At 42.0% G+C, this 22,816-nt stretch overlaps 1 protein-coding gene across 1 annotated transcript in view; it reads left to right on the top strand.

Annotated features, from left to right (window-relative positions):
* The window catches only part of dmac2l (distal membrane arm assembly component 2 like), a 391,974-nt gene that overhangs the window by 55,989 nt on the left and 313,169 nt on the right, over window positions 1-22,816 (top strand). The window lies entirely within an intron of this gene.

The raw sequence follows: 22,816 nt of genomic DNA on the forward strand, positions 1-22,816 counted from the left end.
GCCTCAACTCCACTTTTCTGTCTGCCCCTCTGAAATCTTCAGTCCCTTGTAGATCAAAAACCTGCCTTAATCAGACTTGAATATATTCAATGACCCAGCCTCGACTGTCTGGGGTAAAGAATTCCAAAGATTAATAACCCTTTGAGGGAAGAAATTCCTCCTCATTCCATTTTAATTGAGAGACCCCTTATTTTGAAACTGTCCCACAGTTCTAGATTTGCCCACAAGGGGAAACAACCTTTCAGTATCAATCCTGTCAAACCCCATTAAAACCTTATGTTTCAATAAGATCACCTCTCATTCTTCTAAACTTCAATGAGCATAGGCCCAACGTCCTCAACCTTTCCTCGTAAGGCAACCCCTTCACTGCAGGAATCAATCTAAGGAACCTTCTCTGGATTGCCTCCAATGCAAGCGTATCCATCCTTAAATAAGGCAACCAATACCGTACACGATACTCCAGGTGTGGCCTCACCAACACCGTATACAGTTGTAGCAAGATTTTCCTACTTTATACTCCACCCCTTTGCAATAAAGGCCAACATCCTAACTACTTGCTGTACCTGTATGCTAACTTTTTGTGATTCATGTATGAGGGGCCCCAGGTTCCTCAGTATTGCAGCATTCTGTAGTCCCTTTCCATTTAAATAAGCTGCTTTTCTATTCTTCCTACCAAAATAGACAACTTCACATTTTCCACGTTATACTCCATCTGCCAAACTTGCTTTCCTAACTATCTTAGTACCGTTAGCAAATTTTGCTACAATACACTTGATCCCTTCATCCAAGTCATTAATATAGATCATAAATAGCTGAGTTGCCAGCCCTGTGGCACCCCACAAGTTACAGGTTGCCAACCTGAAAATGACTAATTTATTGCGACTGTTTCTTGCTAGTCAGCCAATTCTCTGGACTAATATATTGCCTCCAACATCATGAACTCTTGTGTAGTAACCAATTCATTCAGTACAATGGCCCAAAGTCCTATGCTCCTATCACCTCTCTCATTGTTAAGTTCTACTGGCATCTCCACCATGTGCTGAAGAATTAACTTTTAAAATACATATTCTTTGTTTCAACCCCTTAACAGTCTCATCTTGGCCTAGGGGAGTAAGGGGAAGCATGGAGGGGAGACTATGCCAGAGTGAGATGTAGACAGGTGTGTCGTAGGAAATTTGGTTCAGGTGGGAATTCAGTGCAGAGAGGCAAATTGTATATCAGCGAACAAAAGTAGAAGTTTATAAAAATGAAATTAAAGGTTCTTTATCTGAACGCACGAAGCAACTGGAATAAGATAGATGAACTAATGTCACAAATAGAGATAAATGATTTAGATTTAATGGTCATTACAGAAACATGGTTACAAGGTGATCAAGGTTGGGAAATAAATATTCCAGGGTACAAAATATTTCAGAAAGACACAGAATGGCAAAGGAGGAGGGGTAGCCCTGGTCGTAAAGGAGGATGTAAGTGAGAAATGACCTGGCCTCCAGATCATGAAGTAGGATCAGTATGGGTGGAAATAGGAATAGCAAGAGTCAGAAAACACTAGTGGGAGTATTTTATATACCTCCCAACAGTTATACCTTTGGGCAGAGCATTAAGCAAGAAACTATTCAAGCTTGTAACAAAGGAAATGTAGTAATTGCGGGGAATTTAATCATCTTATAGACTGGGACAATCAAATTGGCAACACTAGTCTAGAAGATGAGCTTGTGGAACTTTTTCGTGACAGTTTCTTGGAGCAATACATTTTGTGGAACTGACTAGGGATAAAAGCTATCTTAGATCTAGTATTGTGTAATAAAGCAGGGTTGATTAGTAATGTTGTAATAAAAGATCACTGGGAAATAGCGATCATAATACCATTGAATTCCATGTTAAGTTTGAAAGTGACATACTCCAATCACAAACAAGAATCTTAAACAATGCCAATTACATAGCTGAGGGGAGAACTGGCTAAAGTTAATTGGGTAAATAGACTAAACGGTGTGGATGTAAATGAACAGTGGGAAACCTTTAAAGAAAATTCAAAATCTTCAACAAAAATGCATTCCATTGAAAAGCAAAAACTCAGTAAGAAAGACCCATCCATGGTTCACTCAGGAAGTTAGGGATAGCATTAAATTAAAAGAAGAGGCTTACAATGTTGCAAAAAACAGTAACAAAAATGAGGATTGGCAGTGTTTTAGAAACCAGCAAAGGGTCACCAAAAAAGTTGTTAAGGGGGAAAAAATAGAAAATTAGAGTAAACTAACCAGAAATATGAAAACAAATTGTAAGAGCTTTTATAAATATATAAAATGGAAGCGAATAGCTAAAGTAAATGCTGGTCCCTTAGAAGCAGAGACAGGAAAAATTGAGGAATGAGGAAATGGCAAAGGCATGAACAAATGTTTTGCCTGTCTGTAGAAGATGTCTATTTCTCATATGAAACATATGATTACCTAGAGACTAAAAAGAGTAAGGAAATTAAGGAAATATCAGCAGAGAAAAAATATTATTGAAGAAACATAAGGGAATAAAATCCAACAAATCCCCAGGACCTGATGTCCTACACCCTAGGTTCTAAAAGGGATGGCTGCAGCAATAGTGGGTGTGCTGGCAATGATTTTCCAAAATTCCTTAGATTCGGGAATGGCCCCATCAGATTGGGAAGTTGGCAAATGTTACATTGCTTTTCAAGAAAGGAGGGAAAATGGAACTACAAGCCAGTTAGCCTAACATCAGTTGTTTGGAAAATGCTGGAAGTTATTATTAAAGAAGTCTTAACAATGCACTTAGAAAAGCATGGCATCGTTAGAACAAGTCAACATGGTTTTACTAAAGGCAAACCCTGTTTGACAAATTGGGCTTTTTGAGGATGTAACTAGTAGGGTAGATAAAGGGGAACAAGTAGATGTAGTATACCTGGATTTCCAAAAGGCATTTGATAAGATACCACACAAGGTTAAAAAGCAAGATAAGGGCTCATGGAGTTGTTGGTAATATTTTAGCACGGATAGAGGGTTGGTTAACGGATAGAAAGCAGAGAGTGGGTATAAACAGGGCTTTCAAGTTGGCAGGCAGTGAATAGTGGAGTGCAGCAAGGATCAGAGCTGGGGCCTCAGCTATTTACAATCTATATTAATGACTTAGATACTTTGCTCTCTGTCTCTTTATCAAGGATTGCTGATACCAAGCTAGGTGGGAAGATAAGCTATGTGGAGGGCACAGAGGCTACAAAGAGAGATAGACAGGTTAAGTTAGTAGGCAACAATATAGCAGATGGAGTATAATGTAGGGAAGTGTTAAGTTATTCACTTTGGTCATAAGAATAGAAAAGCAGACTTTTTTTAAAAGGTGTGAAACTTGTAAGTATGGATATTCAAAGATTCTTGGGTGTGCTCGTACAAGGAAAGCCAAAAGTTAGCGTGTGGGTTCAGCAAGCAATTAGGAAGGCAAATTGCATGTTGACCTTTATTTCCAAGGGGTTTGGAATGCAAGAATAAGGAAGCCTTGCTGCAATTATGGTTCTGGTGAGACCACATCTGGAGTAGTGTGTGCAGTTTTTGTCTATGCACTTAAGAAAAGATATACTTGTACTGGAGGTGGTACAGCAAAGGTTCACTAACTTAGTCCCTGGGATGAGGGCTTGTCCTATGATGAGAGGCTGAGAAAATTATAATCTGGAGTTTAGAGGAATGAGAGGCAAACTCACTGAAACCTACAAAATTCTGAAGGGGCTTGCTAGGGTAGACACTGAGATTGTTTCCACTGGTTGGGGAATCTAAAACACAGGGACACAGTCTCAGGATAAGGGGCTGATCATTTAGGACTGAGATGAGTAGAAATTTTCACTCAAAGGGTTGTAAATCTTTGGAATTCTCTACCCCAGAGTGTTGTGGATGCTCCATCGTTGAATAGATTTAAGGTTGGTGTCTCAAGGAATTAAGGGAAATGGGGAGTGGGCAAGAAAATGGATTTGAAGCCCAAGATCAGCCATGGTCGCTTTGAATGGCAGAGCAGACTTGACAGGTGGGATGGTCTACTCCCTGTTCCTTGTGTTTTCTTAAGGTGTACTTCAATCTTTTTCAGCTGTAGCTCTCTGCTCCTGGCACCAGTTTACTCCACATTCTCTGACCCCACCTCTAGTGGTTTTGTACTCCCCTACCTTCAAAAGTCTCCTATATACTGACTCCTTTGTTCTTGTGATGATCCTGTCTCTTTGCCCCTTTGTTTCTGTTTCATCCGCTATTCTCACTATGTACCCCTCAAAGATTTTCATAATTTACAAAAACCTAACTTGGGCCTGCGCACGCACATGGGTGCGCACATACTTTAATGACTGTCCCAGTGCAAAAAGGTTACCTACTTTCAAGCCTTCCTTTATGACTATAAACTCATTCCTGGTATTCCGCTCAATCTTTGTGACCTTTACCTTATATTTTTTGGATAATGGGGTGCCCATAGCAACATGTACGACTGTGGTTTAAGCAAAGCCCCAAATCCATTACCACTTCCAGGCTTTGAAATCCAGATTTTCATTTACTTTTTTCATGACCATTTTTGCCCACACCAAGGCCGCCTTAATCATAGCTCAGTGGCAGCATTGTCACTGCTAAATTAGAAGGTTGAGAATTCAAGCCCCACTTATGAGACTTGAATGCAAAATCTAGGTTGGCATTCAAGTGCTGCATTGGTGGAGATGTAACATTTCAGATGAGATGGTAAACCAAGGCCCTCATGGCACTATCTAAAGAATAGATGAGTAGTTAGTGTCCTTGCCATTATTCATCCTTCAGACAACATCACCAAAACACGATTTGACCATTATCACTGCTGTTTGTGAGACCTTGATATTTGTATTTCCTACGCTACAAAAGTGACCTTCAAAATAATTGGCTGTAAAACGCTTTTCGACATTGAGGTTGTGAATAGTGCAAGCTCTTTTGCCATAATTTCAATTTCTGCCAGTGTAGGCATACTTGGAGTAAATGCAGATGCTTAAAGAAAAATTACTAGATGTTTAATAGACAAATGTTACTAAACTTATGCCATTAACATTTTAATTAGTTGTCGTGTTTCCTACATCACAACAGTGACTACATTCCAAAAATATTTAATTAGTTATAAAGTGCTTTGGAGCATCCTGAGGTTGTAACATGCTGTAGAAATGCAAGGCTTTATTTCACGCTTACCCCTTTAAAGGTCTACGTTTCAGCACGAATAGAATATCCTTGTTCTTCCACTGTCTTAATTTAGGGTATCCTTTTCTCCTAAAATGTAGTCCTTCAATTTTTTTCCACTGAACTGCAACTAACACCTTTCTGCCTACTTGACTAATTGACCTGTCTTCCTGCATTGTTTATTGGAATTTTTCTTATTTACTCAAGGATGTAGGCGTTGCTGACAAGGCCAGGATTTATTCCCCATACCTGATTTCCCTGGCAGGTGGTGGTGAGCCGCTTTTGTGAACTGCTGCAGTCCATGTGTTGGTAACCCACGGTGCTATTAGGAAGGGAGTTCCAGGATCTTGAGCCAGCGGCAGTGAAGGAACAGTGAGATAGTTCAAACCCAGACTAGTGTATGGCTTGGAGGGGAGCTTGCAGCTGGTGTTCTCATGCATCTGCTGCCCTTGTTCTTCTTGGTGTTAAACAACACTGGTTTGGATGGTGCTGTCAAAAGAGCCTTTGCAAGTTGCTGCAGTGCATCTTGTAGATGGTACACACTGGAGCTATGGTGTGTCAGTGGTGGACAGAATGAGTGCTTAATGGTGATGGATGGGATGCTGATCAAGCGGGCTGCTTTGTCCTGGATGGTGTCTTGCTGCTTGTTGCAACGGCCAGGCAAGTGGAGAGTACTCAATCACATTCTTGACTTGTGTCTTGTGAATGTTGAGCAGATTCAGAGGAGTCAGGAGATTAATTACTCTCCACAGAGTTTTCAGCCTTTGAACTACTCTCAGTATTCATATGCTGCAGTTTTTAAATGGCTGGTTCATTTAAGTTTTTTGTCAATGGTACTCCCAGGGGTTTCAGCAATTATAATGCTGGGAGATAGTTTTTCTCTTGTTGGAGAAGGTCATTGCCTGGCAGTTGTGTGAAGCGAATGTTACTTGTCATTTATCAACCCAAGCCTGAATGTTGTCCAGGTCCAAGTCTTGCTACATGTGATCATGGACTGCTTCAGTATCTGAGGAATTTACCACACTCCTGAATTTTACCATAAACTTTAATGTCAGTTTTCACGTGTCTCTACCTAAATCATTTGTATAAACAAAACAAGAGTTCCCAGTGCCATTCCTAATGCACAATGCTATCAATGACCTGCAAATCCATTTATCCCAGCTTTGTTGTTTTCTGCCTTGAGCCAACTCTACATTCATGTGGCTATGTCCTATTTAGTACTCTGCAGTATAGCAGATTACCAACAAGTCTCTTATGTGGCAGCATATGAAGCACCTCACCATATTTCCCCAAAAATCAGTTCAGTTAGTTTAGCACAACTTATTCCTTACAAATCCATCTGAGTCCCTAATAATCGTATCTTTCTAAATGTTCACAAGTATAGTGTTGGATTATGGACTAGAGGTTTACCCCCAGTTGAGGTTAGATTAGTTGTTGTTCATCACTACAACAGCAAATTACAGAAACCCATAAATTCCTTGTATTTGCTGAGGGTAGAGTAGACAGGCTAGAGGGGTTTGAAGGGTCAGTGGTATTGGAGAAAAGAATTTGAGCAAGGAAAAATGGAAGCCACACCAGGGAAGTGACAAGTATGAGAGAGTAAAGGCTTTTCTTAGAGAAAGGCATCAAAGGTGGAGAGGGAGAATTTAAATATATCAACAGTAGCAGAAGCATATGGCAAATGGAAAGCCAAAGACTAGGCGATTGGCAACTTGAAAGTGCAATTGTAATTTTTTTTTTTAATTCATTCATGGGATGTGGGAGTCACTGGCAAGGCCAGCATTTATTGCCCATCCTTAATTGCCCTTGAGAAGGTGGTGGTGGTGAGCTGCCTTCTTGAACCACTGCAGTGTTTGACTTTGGAGAATAGTTTTGTAAGTACTAATTGATGTATAAAAGTCATCTCAATGAGGTTGTGAAAAGGCATTAGAAAGACAGGGAGAAAACTGCTCCGAAAAAGGAAGAAAAGTGGAATGTGAGGAGAGAAAATGTGAAGCCTGAAGATGGTAAGAGAGTTATACAGTCCCTAGGGAAAAGATAAGTTATTTTCCTTGTAGCTTTTTTCCAAATATATACTTTTACAAATTTTATAAATAAAGTATATTACATTACAGTTCAAATTTGATATTTTATTAATTATAATACATATCTGTTTTATTCAATACAGTACATACAGACGTACAAAATAGAAGCAGAAGTAGGCCATTCCGCCCCTCGAGGCTACTCCGGCATTCAGTTAGATCATGGCTGATCTGTTTGTTTCAAATTCCACATTCCCATCTACCCCCCCCGATAACCTTTGATTCCCTTGTCTAGCAAGAATCTATCTACTTCTGCCTTAAAAATATTCAGTGACCCCCATCTCCACCGCCTTCTTGAGGCAGTGTTCCAAAGTCGCACAACCCTCAGAAAAACTTTTCCTCATCTCTGTCCTAAGAGGGAAACCCTGAATTTTAAAACGGTACCTCCTAGTTCTGGACTCACCCACAAGAGGAAATATCCTTTCCACGTCCACCTTGTCAATACTGTTCAAGATCTTTTATACTTCAATCAAGTCACCCCTCATTCTTCTGAACCCCAGTGGAAACAAGCACAGTATGTCTAACCTTTCCTCATTAGATAATCCACTCATTCCAGGTATCAATCTAATAAACCTCCTCCGAACCACCCCCAATGTATTTGCATCCTTCCTTAAATAAGGAGATCAAACCTGCGCACACTATTCACGTGTGGTCTCACCAATGCCCTGCATAACTGAAGCATAAGAACATTATAATGAGAGGAATTGAACATAAAAGTAAAGGACAGCATTACATTAGTCACCTTAATTACTTGCTGTACCTGCATACAACTTTTTGTGATTCATGCTCTGGAACACCTAGATCCCTCTGCACCTTGGAATTTTACAGCCACTCTCCATTTAAGTAACACTCTGCTTTTTTATTCTTCCTGCCAAAGTGAACAACTTCACATTTTCCCACATTACACTCCAACTGCCAGATTTTTGCCCACTCACTCAACCGATCTATATCCGTTTGCAACCTCTTTATGTTCTCTTCGCAACACGCTTTCCCACCTATCTTTGTGCCGTCTGCGAATTTAGCCACCATGCCTTCACTCCCCTCATCGATCATTGATATAAATTGTAAAAAGTTGAGGCCCCAGCACAGGCCCCTACAGGACTCTACTCATCACTTCTTGCTAATCAGAAAAAGACCCATTTATGCATACTGTTTTCTGCCAGCCAGCCAATCCTCTATCCATGCTAATATATTACCCCCTGCACCATGAGCTTTTATTTTTCGCAATAACCTTTGATGTGGCACCTTATCAAATGCCTTCTGGAAATCCAAGTCCAGCACGTCTACAGGCTCCCCTTTATACACAGTGCATATTACTGCTTCAAAGAACTCCAATAAGTTGGTCAAACTTGAATTCCCTTTCACAAAACCATGTGACTCTTCCCAATTACCTTGAGTTTCTCTAAGTGCCCAGCTATAACCACCTTAATGATCAATTCCCCACAACAGACATCGAGCTAACCGGCCTATAGCTTCCTGTTTTCTGCCTCCTTCCCTTCTTGAATAGATGAGTTATATTTGCTACTTTCCAGCCTGATGGAACCTTCCCAAAATCTAGGGAATTTTGGAAAACTAACACCTACACATCTATTACCTCATTAGCCATCTCTTTTAAGATCCTAGGATGAAGTCCATCAGCACTCCGAGACTTGTCAGTATGCAGCTCCATCAGTTTGCTCAGTACTGCTTCCCTAGTGATTGTAATTTCACCAAGTTCCCCTCACCCTTTCACCTCCTGATTTGCAGATATTAGTGGAATATTTTATGTCCCCTGTAGTGAAGACAAAAGCAAAATATTTGTTCATTTCATCTACCATTTCCTTATTATCTACTATAAATCCCCATTGTCACTTTCTAGAGGACCAATACTCAACTTACTCTTCATCTTTAGAAATTCTCGCTATCTGTTTTTACATTTCTAGCTAGCTTCCTCTCATATTCTAATTTATTTCTCCTGATTAACATTTTAGTCATTCTGTGCTATCCTTTATATTCTGACTAATCATCTGCTGCTCATCTTTGTGCAGTTATCTGCTTTTTCTTTAAGTTTGATGCTTTCCTTAACTTCTGTAGGTAACTGCAGATGGTGGGTCCTCCCCTTAGAATTTTTCTTCATAGTAGGAATGTACTTTTGAGTATTCTGAAATATCACCTTAAATGTCTACCACTACTTCTCTATTGATCTAACCCCTAGCCTAGTATCCCTGCTCACTTCAGTTACCTCGGTTTTCATGCCCACATAGTTGCCCTTATTTAAGTTTAAAATACTAATCTTAGACCCACTTTTCTCCCCTTCAAACTGGATGTAAAATTCAATCATATTGTGGTCGCTGCTACCTAGGGGTGTTTTCACTCTATGGTCATTAATTGATCCTGTCACATTACTCAATCCCAAGCTTAATATAGCCTGCTCTCTGGTTGTTTCCAGAACATGCTGCTCTAAATAACTATCTCAAAAATATTCTATGAATCCCTCATCTGGGTTGCTACTGCTAATATGATTTTTCCAGCTTTTTTATTCATTCACGGAATGTGGGCTTTGCTGGCTTGGCCAGCTTTTATTACCCATCCCTAGTTTCCCTTGAGAAGGTGGTGGTGAGCTGCCGCCTTGAACCAGTCCATGTGGTCTAGGTACACCCACAGTGCTATTAGGAAGGGAGTTCCAGGATTTTGACCCAGCGATAGTGAAGTCAGGATGGTGAGTGACTTGGAGGGGAACTTCCAGGTGGTGGTGTTCCCATCTATCTGCTGCTCTTGTCCTTCTAGGTGGTAGTGGCCGTGAGTTTCGAAGGTGCTGTCTAAGGAGCCTTGGTGAATTCCTGCAGTGCATCTTGTAGGTGGTAAACACTGCTGCTATTGTTTGGTGGTGGAGGAAGTAAAAGTTTGTGGATATGGTGCCAATCAAGCGGGCTGCTTTGTCCTGGACGGTGTCAAGCTTCTTTAGTGTTGTGGGAGCTGCACTCCCCCAGGCAAGTGGGGAGTATTCCATCACAGTCCAGACTTGTGCCTTGTAGATGGTGGACAGAATTTGGGGAGTCAGGAGGCGAGTTACATGTTGCAGGATTCCTAGCCTCCTAGATTAAAATCATCCATGCTGCCCCTTTATCACAAGCACCCAATATTTCTTCTTGTATGCTTTGTCCTACTCTGTGGTTACTGCTAGGGGGCCTGTAGACCACTCTCACTAGTGGCTTCTTTCCCGTATTATTCCTCATCTCCATCCAAACTGATTCTATATCCTGATCTCCTGAACTAAGATCAACTCTAATTATTGCATCAATGCCACTCTTGATCAGCAGTGCTACCCTTCTATCTTTACCTAGCTTTCTATTCTTCTTGAATGTCATATACCTCTCAATATTCAGGACCCAATCCTTGTCATCCTGCAGCCATGTCTCCATAATGCCTATCAGATCATATTTATTTACGTCAATGTGCACTATAATTCATTTACTTTATGAATGCTGCGTGCATTCAGATAGAGCCTTTAGTTTTGTCTTTTTGTTATCTTTGTGACATCTAGTCTTGACTATTGGTATATTCTTAGGTTTATCTCTCTGTCTCTTCCTGCTACCCTATGACTCCTCATTTCCCATATTACTATTATGGTCCCCTGCCTTGACTCTACCAATTGATTTGCCACATCCACCCAAGCTTGATCCCTCACCCTCCCCTTGTTTAGTTTAAAGCCCCCTTTACTTCCCTAGTTATACGATTCACAAGAACACTTGTCCCAGCATAGTTCAGGTGTAGACCGTCCCAATGGTACAGCCCCCACTTTCCCAGTACTGGTGCCAGTGCCCCACGAACCGGAACCCACTTCTCCCACAACCAGTCTTTGAGCCATACATTCATCTCTCTAACCTTGTTTGCCTATGCCAGTTTGAACATACGTGGCTCAGGTAATAATCGAGGGAATATTATCTTTGAGGTTCTGTTTCTTAATTTGGTACCTATCTTCTCATACTGACTATACAGAACCTCTTTCCTTGTCCTGCCTATATCGTTGGTACCTACCTTGACCACAACGACTGGATCCTTCCCCTCCCACTGCAAGTTCCTCTCCAGCCCTGAGTAGATATCCCGAACCATGGCACCGGGTATGCAGCTGAGCCTTCTGGACTCTTTCTCTTCACTGCAGAGAACAGTGTCAATCCCCTCACTATACTGTACGCTACTACTACTACACTCTTTGCTCCCCATGCTTGAACAACTTCCTGTGCCACGGCCAGCCTGCTCATCCACCTTGGAGACCTTGCTTTCATCCACACAGGTTGTGAGGACCTCAAACCTGTTTGACAGTTGCAAAGTTTGAGGCTCCTCCACTACTGTCTGCACAGTCCCATTACCTGCCTCACTTATGGTCACATCCTCTTGTCCCTCACTGCCGACCAAAACAGATGACCCTGTGCTAAGAGGTGTGACTGTCTTCTGGAACAAAGTGTCCAGGTGTTTCTCCCCGCCTTATGTTGGGCAGCGTCTGCAGTTCAGCTTCCAGGTCAATATTCCTGATCCAGAATTCTTCTAGCTGCTTACACTTTCTGCACACATGTTTGTCATGGATCACTTTGGCGCCCAAAATTTCCCACATTCCACAGTTGCAACATAACACCTGTACTACCATTGTTACTTATGTTATTTAGTTAATTTAATTCTTCACTTAACTTAGGATAATTCCCATTTATACCACACCTGTTTCCCCCATGCACCGAATTCCCACATGAATTCGCTGCTCACACAGTCTCTGGCTCACTCCATCATAGCAGCTTGTCTCCTTGTGCACTGCTTACTAATGCCTCACATGAGGTGCCTCACTACACTCGTCATTCTTTGTACACTTCCTGTCAAATATTCTTTGCATACAGCCTGAAGGGTTTTTACATGGTTTCCAGCCCATCAGTATACTTTGGTAGGAGGACCTTTGACAGTGCCTTTCCACACTGAGCCTCTGTGGCTGCCTTAGCAATAAGCTTTAGTGCATCCTTCAGCACCTACTTCTTGATCTTGGAGTGTTCCAGTTTGCAAAACTCGGTCATCAACAGCTCTTTGCACTGGAATACCAAGTTTTGGACAGACTAAAGAGCATCTTTCACTGAGTTGAGGGTCCTCGAACAGCATTTAATGTTTATCTTTGTAGGCCTCCTGTAAGGAACAGCCTGCAGAGCACTGAGTCCTCTGTTACACAGCTGTTGGAATGAATCTCGACAAAAACAGTTGCATCTCTTTCCAGAGCCAGCCACCTTGAGGACAGGGTGGAGAGATGGATCTACCGGGAGGGCCCTTCTCACCACCAGGCAATGTCTCGATTGGCGATGACATTGGCAGTCTGCTCAAGGAACAAGCAATCAGAATCTACCGTCACCTTTTTCTGCGGGCCTCAAGGAAGTTCACAGCACTGTGGGTGTACCTACACCAGACGGCCTGCAGCAATTCAAGAAGACGGCTCACCATCACCTTCTCGAGGGCAGTTAGGGGTGGGCAATAAATGCTAGCCCAGCCAGCAACACCCGCATCCTGTGAAAGAATTTTTTAAATTCCCAACAACTATATAATTTACTTTGTTCCAACATTTGCTCAAAAGTCATTTATGTGAGAAAAAGAAACATCTATTTTTACCTTGTCAAAGTACTTTATGCTTCAATGTAATATAAATGAAATAAGTTTTTCTTGAACATACAAGGTTCCTTTTACAAATTACTTCTCTGCAAACAATGTTAATGAAAAGGTATTCAGTGTGCTCCAGAAAGCCTTTTAATAACTGGGCACAGTTTTTGAGTTTTGTTTAAGATTCCAGCTTTATATTTTAATGCCTGGATCAAGGTTCCAAGAATGGGACTGGGAATTCTATGGCCGGGATTTTCCATGCCCGCCGACATCAGGCCTGTTCAGTGGCGTGAGCGAACAATATGGCGAGAAGGTCAAAATTCAATTCCATGACATTGTGAAACCAGTTTGCGATTGTCCTCTTCACCCGCCAATGGCAGACCGTGTTTCCCGCCATTGTAATATATCAGCATATCATTAGAAGGCCAGTCCGCCAGACTCATTCCCCACATCCCTGCCCCGCCGTTGGATCGTCCACCTGCTTCGGTGGGAAAGCATGCTGACATGTTTTACTATAGCACATAAGCAATGTGCATCTGGCGGACTGCACTTCACTCGGGGCTTCAAGGCTTGTTTGCCTACCTTGCTTAAGTCAGCACTCGCAGTCATTAGCGCCAGGCTTCACAAACAGCACCATATCACTTTTAATGGGGCTCACGGGTAGGTCTCTATCTACCAGATCAGCCATATGTGGGTGGCGTTTCAATGGCTGCAGGGCAAGGTCTGTCTTGGGGAAGGGGGAGAAGTGGCCTCAGTCAAGGGAAGAAGCTGCAGAATGAGAGCTGTACTGGGAAGGAGGGTATCCCAGGGTGTGTGTGGGGACATGTTGATCTGTGCAAGTGGCCTCAAGTTGGTGAGGGCTGAGGAGGCAGTCTACAGAGGAAATGAGGCCAGATGGACATGAGGGCATGTGAGAGAGAATGGGTGGCGATGTAACTTGAGCTGGCAGTGAGAGAGATGCCAGTGAATGTGTGATGGGCTTGAGTGTGATAGTTTAGAGTGATGAGGCAGTTGCCATACCCTGGCTGCACAGGTGAGATCATTCATCCTCTATCTGCATTGGATGGCCAACCTCTTCTGTACTGCACAAAAATAAAAATACCTGGAAAAACTCAGCAGGTCTGGCAGCATCTGCGGAGAGGAACACAGTTAACGTTTCAAGTCCATATGACTCTTCAACAGAACTAAGTAAAAATAGAAAAGAGGTGAAATATAAGCTGGTTTAAGGGGGTGGGTAGAGGGCCAGTGATAGGTGGAGATTGCCAAAAGATGTCATAGACAAAAGGACAAAGAGGTGTTGAAGGTGGTGATCTTATCTAAGGAATGTGCTAATTAAGGGTAGAAAGCAGGACAAGCAAGGTACAGAAAGCCCTAGTGGGGGTGGGGCGGGGTGAAGGGAAGGGATCGAAATAGACTAACAGGTAGAGATAAAACAATGGATGGAAATACATTTAAAAATAATGGAAATAGGTGGGAAAAGAAAAATCTATATAAATTATTGGGAAAAAAAGGGGGGGATCGGAAAGGGGTTGGGGATGGAGGAGAGAGATCATGATCTAAAATTGTTGAACTCAATATTCAGTCCGGAAGGCTGTAAAGTGCCTAGTCGGAAGATGAGGTGCTGTTCCTCCAGTTTGCATTGAGCTTCACTGGAACAATGCAGCAGGCCAAGGATGGATATGTGGGCATGAGAGCAGGGTGGAGTGTTGAAATGGCAAGCGACAGGGAGGTCTGGGTCATGCTTGCGGACAGACCGAGGGTGTTCTGCAAAGTGGTCACCCAGTCTGCGTTTGGTCTCTCCAATGTAGAGGAAACCGCATTGGGAGCAATGAGTGCAGTAGACTGAATTGAGGGAAGTGCAAGTGAAATGCTGCTTCACCGGAAAGTAGTGTTTAGGCCCTTGGGCAGTGAGGAGAGGGGAAGTAAAGGGTCAGGTGTTGCACCTTCTGCGGTTGCATGGGAAGGTGCCGTAGGAGGGGGTTGAGGTGTGGGGGTGATGGAGAAGTGGACCAGGGTGTCCCGGAGGGAACGATCCCTGTGGAATGCCACCAGGGGGGTAAAGGGAAGATGTGTTTGGTGGTGGCATCATGCTGGAGTTGGTGGAAATGGCGGAGGATGATCCTTTGAATGCGGAGGCTGGTGGGGTGAACCTATCATGGTTCTGGGAGGGAGAGGAAGATGTGAGGGCGGATGCGCGGGAGATGGTCCGGAAACGGTTGAGGGCGCTGTCAACCACCGTGGGTGGAAAACCTTGGTTAGGAAGAAGGAAGACATGTCAGAGGAACTGTTTTTGAAAGTGGCATCATCAGAACCGATGCGATGGAGGCGAAGGAACTAAGAGAATGAGATGGAGTCCTTACAGGAAGCAGGGTGTGAGGAGCTGTAGTCGAGGTAGCTGAGGGAGTCAGTAAGCTTGTAATGAATATTGGTGGACAGTCTCAGCAGAAATTGAGACAGAGAGGTCAAGGAAGCGAAGGGAAGTGTCAGAGATGGACCATGTGAAAATGATGGAGGGGTGGAAATTGGAAGCAAAATTAATAAATTTTTCTGGGTCCAGACGAGAGCATGAAGCAATCATCGATGTACCGGAGAAAAAGTTGTGGGAGGGGGCCGGAGTAGGACTGGAACAAGGAATGTTCCACAAACCCTATAAAGAGACAGGCATAACTGGGGCCCATGCAGGTACCCATAGCCACACCTTTTATTTGGAGGAAGTGAGAGGAGTTTAAGGAGAAATTGTTCAGTGTGAGAACAAGTTCAGCCAGACGGAGGAGAGTAGTGGTGGATGGGGATTGTTCGGGCCTCTGTTCGAGGAAGAAGCGGAGAGCCACCAGACCATCCCGGTGGGGGATGGAGGTGTAGAGGGATTGGACGTCCATGGTGAAGAGGAGGCGGTTGGGGCCAGGGAACTGGAAAGTGTTGATATGATGTTGGGTGTCAGAGGAACCATGGATGTAGGTGGGAAGGGACTGGACAAGGGGAGAGAGAATGGAGTCAAGATAGCAAGAAATTAGTTCCATGGGGCAGGAACAGGCTGACACGATCGGTCTGCCGGGACAGTCCTGTTTGTGGATTTTGGGTAGGAGGTAGAAGCGGGCCGTCCGAGGTTGGGAGACTAAGAGGTTGGAAGCTGTGAAAGGAAGATCTCCAGAGGAGATGAGGTCAGTGATAGTCCTGGAAACAATGGCTTGATGTTCAGTGGTGGGGTCATCGTCCAGGGGGAGGTAGGAGGAAGTGTCTGCGAGTTGACATTCAGCCTCTGCAAGGTAGAGGTCAGTGCGCCAGACAACAACAGCACCACCCTTGTCAGCAGGTTTGATGACAATGTCAGGGTTGGACCTGAGAGAGCAGAGTGCAGCAAGTTCAGAGAGAAACAAGTTTGAGTGGGTAAGAGGAGCAGAGAAATTGAGACGACTAATGTCACGCTGACAGTTCTCAATGAAAAGATCAAGAGAAGGTAAGAATCCAGAGGGAGGGGTCCAGGTGGAGGGAGAATTTTGGAGGCGGGTAAAAGGATCTGTTGAACAGGGAGAGGACTCCTGCCCAAAGAAGTGAGCACGGAGACGAAGGCGGCGGAAGAAGAGTTCAGCATCGTGCCGAGCCCGAAATTCATTGAGATGAGGGCATAAGGGTATGAAACTAAGTCCTTTGCTGAGCACTGAACGTTCAGCATCGGAGAGGGGAAGGTCAGGGGGTATGGTGAATACATGGCCGGGGCTGGGATTAGAAGACGGGATGGGGACAGCATCTTCTGTGCAGCATTGGCACCGACCACCACTGCCACTGCCTGCCATGCTGGATTAGTGATGCCGCTGCCTATTGAGCGGCCAGAGTGGGGGTAGAGGATATCACAGCGGACCTCCACAGCGTTCAGAATGGCATTCCAGCGATGGGTCATTAAACCTGGGGGCTGCAGTCTTTTTGCCTTTGATTGACATCTTCCCTGCAGCAGTCGTGGGCTGGAAGCACTGAGAAATGTCCATGTGGCTGGATTTTAAATATGGCACCCAGTGTGATGAAGTGGCAAGATGATAGCCGGTGAATGAGAGCCTGCCCGCCATGGAAACGGTGCGTTTCCCAGGAATGCATAAGTGATGTGGCGGGTTTGGGACAATATGGTGTGAAAACTCGTCATCACGGCCAGCGGATAAAACTTACCCGCCCGCTACCACACTTCATGCCAATCTGGGACAGTTCCACCCTATGTTTGATCACAATTTCTTTTGATTCAGGTTTGAACTTATCGGGAGTCGTAGGTTTTCTGTGCATTAATGACATTTTTTATGTAATTTAATGTAATGTTCCACAAAAGCCTTCACCTTTAAAGATGTGTGTAGATGCCTGTTTAGGTATGGTAGTTTCAAATTTCCAGGGTGCTCTGACCTGTATTACATTGTTAACTGCAATTATTTTGTAATAAAAGATTCTACAGTAGTTTTTCAATTTATAAAGTATTGTATCATTTCTCATTAATCTTTTGAATTCTATGTTCTCAAACTTTTTGATGTAGATAAACTTTCCTAAATATGAACACCTGTGGAACTTTTATGCAGATCTTTTAGATCAAATACTGTTTTCTGAAACTTTTTGACTTCCATTAAATTAGGGTTGTGTGTGTGAGTTTAGCAAAGACCAAAACTCATTTTACGGGATGTATATTTATATATACTGTATTAAATTCTGTGCATGCATATATTCCCTGTCAAATAGCACTTACTATTTCATATGGATACAATTATTGATGTTGCATCATAGAACTATAACTTCAAAAAGATAGAGCTTATTGGTTCGATACCCAATGATTTTACATTTCAATATTCAATCTTCAAATTCTACCATGGTCTTAGGATATATTAATGCTAGTTTCTAGTTTATATTCTTTCATAATATGTTGCCTGTTTTCTGAAAATAATGTAGCATAACAATTATTATTACATGATTCCAAGTTATTAATATGCAGTATGGATGGTCTGGCTAATTTTATTATATATAAAATTAATGTGCTACATTGATGCAAAACAGCACCTTCAAGACATCAGCTTGATTTTAGTTGCAGATGACTTTTTGTTTTAGCTTCATCTTCGCATTCTCACCTTGTAAGTCATCTGAGGCCTATATAACATAAGAACAAAAATAGGAGCAGAAGTAGACCCCCTTGAGGCTGCTCCACCATTCGATATGATCATGGCCGATCTACCCCAATTACTTTCCTGCCCACTCCCCATATCCCTTGATTCCCTGAGAGGTCACTTCCAGATATTCATTCTCTGCATAGTCAGATCAGGTTAACCAGTACAGTGTTCTTGGAATGAATGTTGTTTGCTCTTTATAACTTCATGCAACAGTATTGCAATTGAGATTCTGATTTAATCCCTCCATCTGCTAGAGTTTACAACCTTCACTATAAAGGGAGGGAACTTTAGCAGAAAAGTCATTGCTGGTGTTACTCCTAGCAACCACTGAGTGAAATATTAGTAGAAGCCTGAGAGTAGGTCATTCTCCAGGGCATAAACAAACATTAACAGAGGAGGAAAAACAGGAATAAGCTGAGAGGATAATAGGCACCAAATAAAAATTTCCAGTTTGAAACATGCCAATCATTACATTTACAAGTCAATATGATCAGTGCACACAAGATTAAACTGATCCTTTAAATCAGTTTAAAATAGATTCATTATCGGTACTATAAATGCACAAAACTAAGGGTCATTTCAAGTCTCTCTCACACGCACACATCTACACACACACTAGGTTCAAGCAAGTTAAGTGCCAACATGTTTAAAATTTAACAGTTGTTTGCTCAGATTCAAAATATCCAGTAGAGTAATCTCTACAATCATAAGATATAAAAGTAGGTGTTACTCTGATGCTGACCTCAAACTTGATTATCCTAACTTCCAATATTAATGCTTTGATTGTATTTGACTAAATTAAGTTTGAGTTTTTAGGGCATTCAGAATTCGGAAATATGCTACTGTAACTATTATCTTGAATATTGCAAACATATTAATTATCAATAACACTTTGTTCTCCCAGTCAAAATATCAACTACTGTAAATTAAAGGTTGGATAAGTATTAGTGTTAATCTTAGTTTGGGATAATAATTTCATCAAAAAACTAAACAGCAATGTTTTTAGTTATACAACTGTTTTCTTTGTACATTGTTTTCAGTCATGCATGTAAATGTTTCTATGACATCTTGTAAAACAAGCTCTCTGCTGTTTGATAATATTAGGAAACACTGGTCCTCCTGTGGTTAGGTCTGCAACAGATTCTGCAAGGTTGTCAGTATAGAAAATCGAATGAGGTACAGCTGTTTATTTGTGTGGCAGTAATAGCTGAATACACTATGCATTAAACACACATTTAAAGGTTGAAAACTGCAGTCATCACCCCATTACATGAAGGTACTTAAAGCTACTGGACACCGTACTGCTTATTTCACTGTTTAATCCCATAATTATTCTCCTTTCTTAGCCACACCTAATATGAAGAACTAGATGGGCAAGAATAAAGAAGAAAAAACCTTGTTTCCATTGAGAAAATGAAAATAATCTAAAAATTACATTTTGAAAATGGTATCTCCACCACCCAGTAAGGTGTAAAGCACTTACAACAACATTGTCCATAATTGACAAATGAGCCAATTATTTTAGTATTGGTGACAATTTCACTTCAGCTTCATGTCCATTGTTTCACAAGAATAATGTTTTTATGTCATCTTATGACAGTGAAATCGGCTTACATGATCATTGACTAGTAGAGTTAGATGGAATCAATACTATTAAAATGTATGTTTGATCTTACTATAGGCTTTATTAGGTTTTTTCAGAGCATGAATGTTAACTTAAATATATTCCAGACATTGCAATTTGTGCCATCAGAGTTGCAATGTTTCATAATTTAGCTAATTGTAGATTATTAAAATGATTTGCTGCAATAATTAATAGAAACTAATGGATCTGAATATAGAATAACTAAACCATTGATATTTAAAGGGATTACTGTCGGCTGCTCATTAAACATGATTGAGTTTTTAAAAATTTTTATTTTGGACCAGGAGGTAAATGACTACACAAACTGCTTTGTCCCACTACTGGTCCACCCTGTTATCACCAGTCCCTGCCTCTTTAAGGTCTCCCTGCCAGCTCAGAATACAGTTAAGTTTCTGGTCAATGGTTAACCCCCCCAGGAGGTGGTTGATGGGGGATTCGGCAATGGTATTGCCATTGAATGTCAAGGGGTTAGATTCTCTCTTGTTGAAGATGGTCATTGCCTACTTATCAGTCAAAGCCTGAATGTTGTTCCGGTCTTGCTGCATATGGACACGGACTGCTTCAATATCTGAGTAGTTGCAATTGGAACCAAACGCTGTTCAATCATCGATGCACGCTCCCATTTTTGACTTTATGATAGGGGGAAAGTCATTGATGAAGCAGACACTACCCTGAGGAGCTGTTGCAGTGATGTCCTGGATCTGAGATGATTGGCTTCTAACAGCCACAAGCACCTTCCTTTGTGCTAGGTATGATTCCATGCAGAGGCAGTAGTGGAGATGTAGAGCTGAGTGTCCTTGGCAAATGCAAAAGCTGACTCCATGGCTTTGGATGATGTAGCCAAGGAGCATAACGAAGAGGAAGGGGCCAAAGTTGAACCCTCAATGGGGAGTGGTGTGGGGGTTCCAGGTGAGCAGAAAAATGAATGGCTGAGATGCTCTGGACAGGTAAGAATGGAACCAAACAAGGCCAGTCCCATAGATCTGGGCAACAGAGGAAATAATTTGGAGAAACTGGTGTGATCAAATGTGTCAAAGACTCAAGAGTGGTTAAGGACAGATAATATATCATGATCACAGTCAATGTAATTTGTTCCTTTGGTTAGGGGACTTCAGTGCACCTAGAGCAATGGAAATCTAACTGGAGGGATTTAAAAAGGGAGATGCAAGAGAGATGGACATGGATCTCAGACAAATGCTATGTACATCTGCTGTAGCCTTTAAAATTCCAAATCTGGAATAATTTTGTAACTCTTGACAGCAAGAATGTTAGCAATGTGTGGTCATCTGATTCGAATGCAGCATTCTGAACCCATATTCGAGTATAATCTCCTCCCGTCACATACATATCTTATATGCTTGTTTATTTGTGCTTCCTAACTCCCTCAGTTACATTTGTCTGCATAATCAACTAAACATATCAAACATCCTTTCATGCTGAAAGATTTGTTCATTCTGTGCAAACTGCTCACTGCCACATTCTCAGAGCAATTAGCAATGGGCAATAAATGTTGGCCTTTGCCAGCAATGTCCACATCCTATGAATGAATTTTTTAAAGTCTTATTGGGAGTGACTTTGTGTGTATAATCAGTACCTGAGGAGATATTGAGTCAGGTTCCAGATGTACGCTAACAATACCCAGATCTACCTCTCCATCAGCTCTCTAGACTCTATTGCTTCTATATCATCAAACTGCTTGTCTAACATGTGAATGAAATGCAGTCTCCTAAAGTCATTGTCTTTGATGCATGCCACATTCCATACCCTTATCTACTGAACCCATGCTCATCCCTGCCACCATCTCAGGCTGAAATACAATGCTCATAATGTCAGCGTCAAGCTGAGCTTCCAACTCTATATCCTCTCCATCATAAAGACTGCCTACTTCCATCTCCATACAACTATCTGCCTCTATCTTTACCTCAGCCCATCTGCTACCATAGTTGTCATTGATGAATTTGTCACCTTGAGATTCAACTATTCCAATGTGCCCTGGCTGGCCTTCCACCCTTCTTAAACTTCAATTCTTTCAAACCTCTGCTGACCCTCCGGCACTAAGTCATGCTCCTATCACCAGGATTGCAAACCCACCATCTCATAACTTGGGAAAAAAACTCTTTAAATCGAGATTTGGTATAAAAATCATAAATTGCAAATAATTTTCAAGCATAAACTGTCAATCTATATTAGTTTATAACCATCATAAATGACTTCTTCAACCTCTATCAAAAGCTTTTACTGCCCCATTTGAGCATAACAAGGCCTATAATCAGGGACCAAAGTCCTACATCCCTAGGACACCTGAAGAATGCCAGACCTGAGATCTAGTCAGGTCATTTTTCAGCTGCCTGGGGTGCTTCCCTAAGACTGGCATTTGGACCTTTGCATTAACTAATGATGAACCTAATGCCTGATTTAGGACCGCCCAAGGAAACTGGGATTCTGAGACATCAGGATTGCTTCCACAATTGGCTGTAGATCACTTTGGAGTACCCTGTGTTTGTGAAAGGCGCAATATAAATGCAAGTCATTCTTTCTGTTGAACAGTAATTGAAACCTTGCCAATGCCAGTATGCCAAGCTGCTTGGTGACCATGAAAGCTAACTGCTGTTAGATGATAAAGGCCAAATACTGCAGATGCTGGAAATCTGAAACAAAAGCAAAAAATGCTGGAAAAACTCAGCAGGTCTAACAGCATCTGTGGAGAGAAAGACAGAGTTAACGTTTCGAGTTGGTATGACTCTTCTTCTGCTCTGACTCCACTGTGGTGGCTCGGTCTTTCATTGCCTGGGCCCCATGCTCTGGAATTTCCTTTGCCTCTCTATTGATCCCTTGTCCTTTTAAGAATCTCCTTAAGATCCACTTCTTTGATCAAGCTTATCATCACTTCTAATATTTCCATCTTTGGCTCAGTATCCAATTTTTATTTACACCTCTGTGAACTTTGTCATGTGGTAGTTCTATGAATACCATGCCTTTGGCGCTTTCAAGGTGTATAGTTTTGCATTTGTACTGTATTCTGTTCATTGGAATTGCTTTTCTTCTCTAAATTATCATGTTCATTATTGCGCTAAGCTCAACAAGAACTATTTATCTTAATATAATATATGATGAATGCCTTTTCTGAATTAGTTTATCAAGTCCAGATCAATTTGATGCTTAATATGGGGAAAAAGTAGTTTTTGC

This window comes from Cetorhinus maximus, chromosome 18 (genome assembly GCF_964194155.1).
Source record: "Cetorhinus maximus chromosome 18, sCetMax3.hap1.1, whole genome shotgun sequence".
NCBI lineage: Eukaryota > Metazoa > Chordata > Chondrichthyes > Lamniformes > Cetorhinidae > Cetorhinus > Cetorhinus maximus.